The sequence below is a fragment of the Paramormyrops kingsleyae genome, chromosome 21, assembly GCF_048594095.1.
Source record: "Paramormyrops kingsleyae isolate MSU_618 chromosome 21, PKINGS_0.4, whole genome shotgun sequence".
NCBI lineage: Eukaryota > Metazoa > Chordata > Actinopteri > Osteoglossiformes > Mormyridae > Paramormyrops > Paramormyrops kingsleyae.
Window position 1 is genome coordinate 5,972,852 of NC_132817.1, and position 11,159 is coordinate 5,984,010.

Here is an 11,159-nt window from a genome sequence, read left to right on the forward strand (position 1 = left end):
AACCGGGCCCAGCTTGACCGGCAGTGCCTGACTGTGTGCCATGCAAACTCTCTGACAAACACACACACACACACACATTCTGAAGGACGTGCGTTCAGCAGTTTGTTTGCCCACTTTAACATCCACCTCACAAGTGGTGCGACACAAGGAGAGACCTGTCTTGCCGTTCGTTGGAGGATTGGGATACGTGAGACTCTTTAAACGTCCAGCATCGTTTTAGCTTCGAGAGGCTGGGTGTGTGCTGTTTATATTTGTATATGTTTATACTGGGAGGGATGTTCCATGAAAGCATACAGGCTGAGCTTTGTACAGTATACTAATGCAGACATAAATATATGTAAACATACATATATATACAATATATACACAGAACATGATTCTCTACTGAGCCATTTTCCTGGCAGCCAGTGCATCCATTATTTCAATTTTTTTGTTCTGTCTTTTTTTTTTTTCTTTCTTGTAGCTAAATTAATCTTCAGACTGCTTGTGTCCACTGTGTCTACAGATTAGTTTTTATGCCGGTATAATGTATATCGATGATTTTGGCCTGTTCTCAGATGCTGGTGTAACTTTACACATTAAACTTGGAAAAAAAAATGTCAGTGTTGGAAAAGAATGTAAAACATTTCCTTATCATGTAGGAGTCACCACGAAATAAACATCTGTAAACTTCTTAATCTATTCCGTGGTCCTTTTATCGCCAAGGAAAGCATCTTCTGCTATGTCGATCTTGGGAAAGACTGTGGGAAAAGCCACACATACACGTCCAATCTCCCCATCTAGAATATTTGTTAATTCTATTAATAAAGGTACCAGGAGCCCTTGTCACGAGTTTTTTTTTTTTGCATTGTCATGTACTGTAGGGCCGACCTGACTGTGATTTCTGTGTAGCGTTGGTGGTATAGTGGTTAGCATAGCTGCCTTCCAAGCAGTTGACCCGGGTTCGATTCCCGGCCAACGCAGTGGAATTTTGTCTCACGGAAATTCTAAGATACGGTATTCAGCGCCAAATCAATTCCTTGAAACTGTTTGTGCATTTATATTTCTTAATTTTATGCTAATCCCGCCACATATTCGCTTGAAACACCACATGGTGTCAGTGTTTCCGACATTTTACATTTGAATAGCTCTAAATTTCTAGGCGGTGGCAGGAGAGGTTCCATAAGTCAGTTGCGTATATTATCACCGCGGGTACGTTTTATTCACACTTTTTTGCATATGCTCCTTTGTACTGTTTGCTTTTTCCATTTACGAGCTTATAGTTTTTACGGATGTTCCATGTCCTTTCTTTGTAAGCGGATTTATAGCATATCACAGAAAATGAATATGTTTAATACCCCGAGCATCCTAAATCTTCACGCGCTAATACATTTACCCAGCAGTGGCTGTTCCTTTTGATGTGGTATCAAAGTTGCACGTCAGTGGGCCTGCGCAGGACGGCAACAAAAGGTTCGTGAGCGAGAGATACAGCCAGCTGGTGATGACGTTTGGTGGTAACCAGGCCTACTTAGGGCTGTGATATTGCTGCAATCGTGTGGACTTGTAGGAAATTATTTTGATCAACAAAGGAGTGTGTGGAGGACCGTGGTTTCTTGCAGTCGAAGATAAATAACACGGGCTCTTTTCTGTGCGCCAACACCGAAACCATGGTAACTGCGCAGCGCGCGAGTCACGGTCCTTTCACATTTCCCGGGTCTGAAGTAACAATAGCATATAAGAAAAAGCGATCTGTTTTATTAATTTACGCTCCAAACACAAACACCCTGAAATAATACACATCGCACTGATTACATACAGGAAACAAGCATTGTTTTATTTTTATTCGTATGCACGAATAACACAGTTCTGGACTATATCAAAAACAATTCTCATTAGTTTTATACACAAAAGACGCTATCCATAGCCAATGATTATGATACATGTTGTTAAAGCAGGACAGCAGATAAGGCCATGCACCAACGGTTTGAAAAGTCTTGTTTGATTAAAACTTGAATTAATGCATTTTAATCCGTTGTCGATTATTTGTAGTCTTGCGTCCACCCTGGCGTGCTTTAGCATGGCGCGGACGCACTATTGGGGCAGACAGCAGGCGTGATGGATCCCTCTCACTTTCGAATCCTGCGCTAGACGCTTTATAACGGGCGATTTCTCTACGTGCAGCTGGTCATTGAACGCAAAAAAAATCTTCAGGCTGACTATTTTACCACGATTACCTGAGATGAATCTGCTGTCTGAGGACTGCGCCCCAGTACATTCAGCCGGTAAAGCATCTTGATTACGTACCCCGGGGTCATCCTGTGTTGTCGCGTCCAGTGTTATCCGTAAATTAAAACTTATTTTTAATCCGTGTAGAAGGTGCCGTATCTGCATCACGTAATCACACTTGACGCACCGCCTTCAGGAACAGAAACGTTTTATATTTTAAAGCCGAATAAAGAATAGGAGGAATTCGTTAATTTACCTAATCCTCCCTCCTCCTGTTCGCATTTTGGGTCACCGGGTATAAAGAGCGACCGGGTTGACTTTCTCGTCCCACCTACTGGGTTCATATGCTGGATCCCCCTCCCCTTACCATTTCCTTTAAGAATGATCGCAGCGGGTAATTTATTTCTGAAAATACACCCTCTCCTCACCCCGTAGTCACAGATAAAATAACTCTCTTGAATGAGAAGGAAACCTGGCGTTTCTGCACAAACGATTTTTTAACGTGCTCTTCGGAGTTGGCTTTGCAGGAAATTGGAAAAGCTTTAACCTTTATTATAGTAACATTTACAAATCGTTGCCAAAATAATGTTGATGTTCAGTTCTTATTTATCTAGTGCAATGGTTTAGTTAAATCTAGCTCTTTTTCTGTTTGTAAATGTAGACTACAAAACGCATTTTTATTTCCTTTAATATATCTGCATCTGTATTTTCCTTTGAAGTATTCGGTTTGGGGCTTCACGAGTCGATTTCTATGCTACCAATAAAACCAATAAAATATACAGAAGAACTGAGTTGAAAATTCACTGTTGACGCATTTATTGCCGCTCTTTTCATGTCACTTTACAACCTGTCCGAAGATGAGTAAAAGCGGGTAATGATGTAGGCTACTATTCAATTTCCTTTGTAGTGGCTATATTATGAAAAGTAGTTTATTTAAATCTTTGCTATCCGTGTTTCTTTCAAGCATGCTTTTCCTCTGTCTTAGCTACACGTAACCGCGTTTCCACTGAGAGGCGCATGAATGGAGAAACCGCTGCTTGTGGTTTGGTGCTCACGTGACGTTTACCAATACAACTAAAAGGTTGACACGTTAAACTCCATGACATTTTCTTTCTGGTTTATACATTTCTGAACTGACTAGGCTAGTGGTTCTCGGCCTTTTTTGCACCGCGACCCATTTTTCACCACGCCAGCTCGATCAGTCGCGACCTTATTAGTGGTGTAGATTTGAGTAGTAATGAGTACGTAAGTAACGAATACCAGGCTGTAACGAATCGTTACGAGTATTCAGCCGTTCAAGGATTCGTTGCTGACAGTAACGAAATGACTGATCAAACCGCCCAATCGGCACTCGCCTTGCAGACTGTTGTTTGCGGCAGTTCTGGCTGGCATGCAGTTGCTGCTGGTTTCCATTATCTGAAGCCTGCGCTCATTGCCTGCATGTTGTATGGTGCACGGGGGGTTCTGTCTAGCCCAGGGGTGCCCACACTTTTTCAGCTTGCGAGCTACTTATACATGACCAAGTCAAAATTATCTACCTACTATATATTTATGTATAAGAATATTGAGTATTATTATTATTAATTTTAAGAAAGTAAGAAAGTATTTTTTAATTGCACTGGGATTTTAGTTCCTTCACCTTTCTCTTTCTCAGCTCGCTTTTCGGACGGAAGTTAATGTCGTAGTTTTTACACATTTCCCTTCTTCGGAATAGCAATGGTCGGCTGACAGATGAGGCAAACGCACTTCGAATATGACACGGTGGAAAAAGTCCTCCTCCCATTCCGTATGGAAGTGGTAGGTTTTTGGCTTCTTACTTGGTCCTGCTCCCCCAATAATTTTATACACTTTCTTTCTTAAGTTTAGTACAAATAAACTGGAGGCTAAGTAGGCGACTCGGTAACTTTCTAGAGTCTTGCAGCAACTGGAGCGGCTGAACTCGTCATCCATCCTGTTTTTTTTATGCCATACAATCTACCCAGACTACCTTTGCGAACGACATATTGGGTACCCCTGGTCTAGCCTGAGACTTGCCTCCAGGTTCCTGCCATCTTGAGTAATCACTCGATAAACCCGTTTCCACTATCCGACTGAAAGTACCGACTAACGATACAGTCATCAACTGAATGACTACCGACTGCGGTACCGATATCCATTATATTTCTGTCAGCTGAAAAAGTGCAAATGTTCCTTAACAACCACGATCTTTGTTCAAAACTATAATAAATAGATAATAGCATCTTGACAGCACATTTGTGTTGACTGTCTGCATGATAAGTCTATATATAGATTTTTCTTTCTTATCTACATTCAGTTTGCCAAATTTTTTATATAGGCTCTCAATGTCATGACCCGCTCATACGATCTCGTGTGCCACGCCCCCTTGATAACCGCGTGTGGATTCCCCGTGTTCACCAGCTGTTTCCTGTTGCTGTCATTAGTTCAGTGTATTTAGTCCGTGTTTCAGTTTGGTTCCCCAGTCTGGTCATTGTATTGTCAGTCTGCGTTTGCATTGCCTTTTTATTAAAACCCCGTTTCTTTCCCGGCTCCTGGCATCCCGCTCTCCTTTGCCTTCCGTGCGCCATGCATCTTGACACTCAATTTTGAGAAAACAATCGTGATTGCAGTTCTTACAACCAGCAATAGCATGATGCGTCAAATTACCCACACTAACGCGACGCTGCTAAGCACTGTAGGCTTACGGACTACAGTGTTGTATAGGTAGCATAATTCGTTATTGTATGCATAGCCAACCCAAGTGGTAACGAGTATTGGGTAACGAGTATTAAGTAACGAATTCTGGATTGCCGAGTACTTTGTAGTAAGGAAGTAACGGATAACCACATCACTAGACCTTATATTAAGTATAGGTTTAAATTAACGCTATGATCAAGCACGCTGTACAGTCTGCAATTTACGCCAATCAATGCCTATAGCACAAATCTGTTTGGATGTGCCAGTGAATTTTAAATTAAGAATCTATGGTTTGGTTTCTTGGCTTGGTTAGTCGTTTATATAGATTTATTCAAGGATTGGGGACGGGAAATCTGATCGTGGATCAGCATAGGAGCTTCATGGTTTTAAAATGTTTACTTTTCCAGCTCTGCCTCGCGACCATTTCAGAACTTTGCGCGACCCAAATTTGGGTCTCGACCCACGGGTTGACAATCGTTGGACTAGATTATCTAATGCTGTTTATATGCAAGAATCCGAGGACCACAGTATCATGTCTATGGAACAACGTTTTTGGTAAAATTGACCAAATTCCAGTATGGCAGCCACATAATTTGGAACAGACTTAGCTCATATTACGAATCATAATTAATTTCCAATATTCTTGTAGAAAAAGGTGAAAGTGCATAAAATCAGCAAACGTTTTAGCAGGGCACAATTCGCTGTTTAGAAACCAGGTCTTAAGATTGATATTAACTCCTTTACTGTTTGGTTGAAAGCTTTACTCTGCATGGTGTGAATATATTTTAAATAATAGTTGGATCACTCAGCCGTTCATCCTTCAGTAACAATGTATCCTGTCACAATTACTATATTCCTGCGGCGTACAGACATGCTTCACTCGTTATAGCAGCACGTCAGCAAGTCGTAGCTAATGTTTTACTGCTGCTACATTATTACTAAGTGTGCTGTCTCCTTCACATAAGAATTTTCTCTTATTACAGCGAGAGAACAATAGTACTATATTTGCCAACCTGGAAACCTACAGCACAATAGTTTAACAAGGACTCAAAATACACTGTACTTAAGAGCTAAATTAAAAATGAATCGTCTAAGTTTACCGTGCATCTTGTAATTTGTTTACAATTTCAATCCGGTTGCAAATCGGGAAAAATAATGAAGCTAAATATTTGAAAGGGACAGAAGTATTTGCGATTCGCAGTGTATTTGGGTAGATATACTGAGGCAGGTGTTGACGTCATCGTCCGTAATGGACTCATTATATCAAATGAGTTCTGCTACATTTACAATAATCGTTTTGAGCTTGTAGAACAAAGATGTCAGACTCACTGCCATGACAACAATGTACTTGCAGAAGGTAAAAGGGAATTTAAGAGGACACAAGTGTATTTTAGGGCCCCGGCGTATTCAGTTTTCCTAAAGACCACATTTCACCTCTTTTTTAATTCAAAAATAAAATGGATGGAAAAAAAACAAAAGTATCGGTAGAGGTAAGTTAAAAAAAAAAAAACTTCTAGAGTAGGTGATACATGAGTTTTTGAACTCTGAACACTTACAGCAGGCTAATTTCTTTGATGATATGGGAATAAATGGAGCCAAAATGGTCTCTCTAAATTTAAATCATTAAGTGAAGTAGAACTAGAATAACCATCTACTAAAACGAGCCCAGAACTGTTTTCAAACCGAGCAGCGGTACTAAGGTGTCCTCTGCAGACAATACCCCTATCATTCTGACAGTAGACGCAGTGTGGTTGGTGCCATAAAGATACTACAGGGCTTTTCAAATGAATGTTAAATCATAATTTTGTCTCACGCTATGAGTTCGGAAACGTCCTCGACAATGAAAGGGGTCTAATTAGATTATTTATAAGCTGACATGAAGAGATGTTGCGCACCTCTGGCGAAAGTGCTCTCCGGGGCGCGTGCGGCGCGCAGCCATTGTGTGAAGTTGGGAGCGACGGTGCTCGACGGCCGCCCTCCCCACTGCATTCACATGCTAATATCAGCACTTCAGCGTTTAAAATGGGGACCCGGTGGTGAAAAACGAAAGAACACCTGATGGTGCGGCCGCCCCGCCCTTCCACCCCCACGCTACCCCCGTGTCTTCAAAACTGATCAGGAAAACAGACCTTATGGGCAAGAGATGCATGGGCACATTCTCCAAAGCGCCATCCGAGCTCAGTGTCCGCCTGCATGAAGGTGAGTACAGGTGTGTTCTCATTAAAACAACGCATTCATTTGATACTCGAAGAACAGATTTCTTTTTCTTTTTTCTTTTTTTTTGGGGGGGGGGGGGGTATGTAGGAGTGTTACATATCCTTTCCTCCGATCCAGTATCGCCATTGTCATCGGACACTGACTTCTTTAACAGCGGATACATTTATGGCCCATGAATTGCGCTTTTCCTTATAGTTCCTTTGACGGCCATCAGACCGCTGGCTGAGAATGATATGAAAACCTCAGCTCACTCAGTGATGATATTTGTTCAAAGGGCAAATGGATGGAGCGGTGGATGTGCCAGTTAAATAACATGGCCTTTTACCTCCATGCTCAGCACTAATAATAGCCATCCCTAGGTCCCGTCTCCCGGCTTCGTTGCCTCGGCTTCCTCCTCCGCAGCTGGACGGCCGCCTTCTCCAGGCCCGGCGACATAATGAAACTGATCCCTGTTTTTGCGCTGCTCCTTCCTTCGCAGCTCTGCTCCTCCGCTCTGCCTTCATTAGCGCTAAAGTGCCGGAGTGAGGAGCCCTTGGTCTTCTCACCTCGCTGGCCGCCCCCAGGGACCCGCGTGGCCATGCCTCGCTCCCTGGCCTGATTATCTCTGTATCTGTGGTCCTCAGGCTGGAGCACATGCCTGTGAAGCCGGGGGCTGCCACGTGCATTACAGTCCCCCGTCGCCGAAGGTTAACGTCCGCTCGCCTCGACTCAACCGCCGGCCATAAATCACACACGGATTTCGTTCTTTTACAGCAGACGTTGTGATCCAGAATGAAGCCCCAGACACAGCTTCAAATCACAGCCTACAGGCCGTGCTTCCGAAATGACCAATAAACTCACGGCAGCCATTGTCACTGTAAATTACTGGTCTGCTTACAATTCACCCCTAAATTCCTCTTCACTGTGAAATTAATTGTTGAATTTGCCCATATCATATCCCGTGTATTTTTTTTACATAAGATCTTATCATTTTTAAAATAATAATGTTCTTTATGGCCACTAATAATAATAATAATAATAATAATAATAATAATTAACATCCTACCATCTATTAAAATATATTGATCATGTTCTACCTTTGGTAATATATTGGTAATCCTTATTTTTATTTTCAATATAAAAAGACTAAATGTATTATCAAATATATTAACGATATGTACTCAAGAATCCGTATGTGTTCAGTATTAATAATTTGACAAGTACATAGCACTTTCCTTAAAACCTGATTCTTCAGGCTTCTATGACAGCACCTTAGTGACTATGAGGTAGTCGATCGGTGTAAAATAAAATCGCACGCTCATTGGTTAGTTTTTGAAGTCGTCATCCATAACAATCCATCCCTCTCTGATGTTTCCACAGTATATATACACATACTGAATCTCATCTGTCTTCAAGCCGTCCAGTAACATCACAGGCAACGTTACGTGCATCTTTTAGTGGGAGGGCTTTGGGCAAAGATTGACGTCTGCCTCAATGGCAGCTGGAGACGAGATAAAGAAAGATGCACACGTTCTTGATAAAATGGTTTCAGGGGCACCTGTTGATCCCTTCTCAGTCAGATGGTGAGTACATCCGTCATTGAAGAATCCCATTTGTGCATTGTCTACGTCGTAGAGTTAGATGTAAACGCACGCTGTACAAACCGAAGAAGAGAAATAATTATTTTCAGTGTTTGCTCTTATCGTAGACAGGATACAACAATTACTCTGATAACGAAAAACGGAAACTGAAGTGGAATTTACTCGCCAAAAAAATTACTTATATGGCTGAAATTTGCGTTCTGATCTAACGCAGTTCAATATAGTGCGGGGCAGTAATTCTGTTTCAGTGATGATATAGTGGGTATTTATTCTAATGAAAATACGTTGTTCTAGTTAACATCGAACTGTTTTGTGCGGTTTATGCATGTAAATCTGCAACTTTCCCGCAACAGGTTGTAAGTTTGGGTGCAGTGAATGAAAGGTGTGGTAGACTGGGCGGATTTCAGCACCGGGCGGAGGACAGCTCCCACAACAGGACTTAATGTAAACGGTCAGTTACGTTTTGCTGTTTATTTGCTATGTCTTTTAACGGGGACACTTTGACGGGCACTTTTTGCTCGCCGTAACGCCCCACCCGACTTCACATCATCGCGTTAGACCATCATCAACGTCTGCGGCAACTTGAATGTAAAATGCGCCTTATATTTCAACATATTTGCATAAAAACATATTTTAGATTTTAATTTACATTACACGAAGCAACAAAATAACAAAAATTAAAATACATATGAGAGATTTTTTTTTTCGTCATGGAACAAAATGGAGATTGGACACAATTCTAGGACAAGCCTTGAGCAAAATATCGCCGCATTAGTTGACTTTAAGAAAACGCACGACTAAAATTAATTAAAAACCACAGCTTCTGGTAGACGCACATATTATCATTGGGAATTCTTAAAATAATGCCTTCTATTGTGTGCATAGTGCCTTTATTGTAAAATATACACAGGCTTCATAATAGGAAACACATATCTGTCTCAAAACAGATTCATTGTGGTGAGGAGAATGAAGGAGCAGTGGGTGATGAAGAGGAGAAGCGGTACTTACACCTACTTCAATATCCACAGAAAAGCACGGTGGTCAGTGTCTAGGCTAAGTGAATCCAAGGGGGGAGTGAACTTAATAAACAATACCGGCTCTCTTGCATTTAGCCATTCATCAGATCTCGGGGTGGGGGGTGGGGGTACCTCTCATTGAAATATCCAGTTTATTTCCCTTCGGCGACTGAGGATTCATGGAATTAGTCACCACAATGTCCTCTCCCCCACAACCCCCTTTATTCTCGTTTTCACTAAACTGCCACATCCCCCCCCCCCCCCAATCCTGTTGCATAGCTACCAGCTCAGCCCATAAATCACACAGGAAGATGAATGACAGTGATTAGGACAATTCATGGGTCTTCCTCTTCCTCCAGGGACCTGGATAGCATGTTTGTCGTCATAATTATCACATTGCATTTCAATTACAATTACCACCCCCACTAGTGGTGACATTATGGGTGGGTATTTGGTATGTCGTCTCAGCACCACACTTAGCAGTTGAATTCAAAAACCAATTTGTGGGAATGCCTGGGTCTATAGCTCCCTCGTCCATGGGCAGCAGGTTCATGCACACCTCCCCCCCCCCCCCCCCCCCTCACATTTCAAAGGGCTGGAGAGAGGGTGTAGTGGTGTGTCCAGGCTGTGGTGGTGTGGGATGAGGGGTGGGGGAGGGAGTTTGCAGTGGAACGGAAAAAAGAGAAGGGCAATGGGGGGAAGGAAGAGGAAAGAAGCAGGAAGGGCGAGATGGGGGGGGGGGGGCAGGGTGTCACATCCTGTGAACACTCACTTTCTTATTCCTGTGCCTGTGAGCTTCAGCTGGGGCGCAAATTGCAAAGTATTGAGTGTTAAGCTGTTGGGCCAAGTTGATTACAGCGATGGAGGAGCTGTCAAAGGCAGCACGTGCTTTTTCAGGCATTTATCTCCCTTGTTTTTAATTTCCTGTCTATTAACCTAACAGATAGATTTACATCTATGTCTAATATCCAGGTTTCTTATCTCATACCATATGATGATGATGATGATGATAATGTCAGTTCCATTAATGCTGCTCCTGCTAATGATGATGATAATAATAATAATAATAATACATTAAAAGAATAAATTAAAAATAATATTAAGTCTCTTGTGGACTAACAAATATGTTGGCATTTGCATTTTTTTCCACCATTTCCATCCTTAGCCTCTAAACATGAATATTTGTGAAAAGAATCCATTATAGTAGCTGAACCTTAGTCCAGGTCCCCGAATTGCATGTGATGGCACAAGTGGGCTATGTCACCACTGCATGCAGCAGAGGGTTAGGGGGCAATTGAAATTTCCTGAAATATGCCTGCTTTTCTTTTCCGGAGTCTCTGACACATGCCTAACCGTCTGCTTCAGAGTGTATCGAACATCCTGTGTTTTACTGGACTCGGCCCAGGCCAGTGGCGCAGGTCGTATGTGTGTGTGTGTGTGTGTGTGT

The 11,159-nt window shown here is 42.2% G+C and overlaps 1 long non-coding RNA gene and 1 other non-coding gene across 2 annotated transcripts; both read left to right on the plus strand.

Moving 5' to 3' along the window:
• Nucleotides 1–890: 890 nt before the first annotated feature.
• On the plus strand, nucleotides 891–962 carry trnag-ucc (transfer RNA glycine (anticodon UCC)). The gene has a single exon. It is a non-coding gene; the product is annotated as a tRNA-Gly (tRNA).
• Nucleotides 963–8,501: 7,539 nt separating this feature from the next.
• LOC111847344 (uncharacterized) lies at nucleotides 8,502–10,270 on the plus strand. The gene is made up of 3 exons (XR_002839088.2): nucleotides 8,502–8,678; nucleotides 9,050–9,147; nucleotides 9,644–10,270. It is a non-coding gene; the product is annotated as an uncharacterized lncRNA (long non-coding RNA).
• Nucleotides 10,271–11,159: the final 889 nt, after the last annotated feature.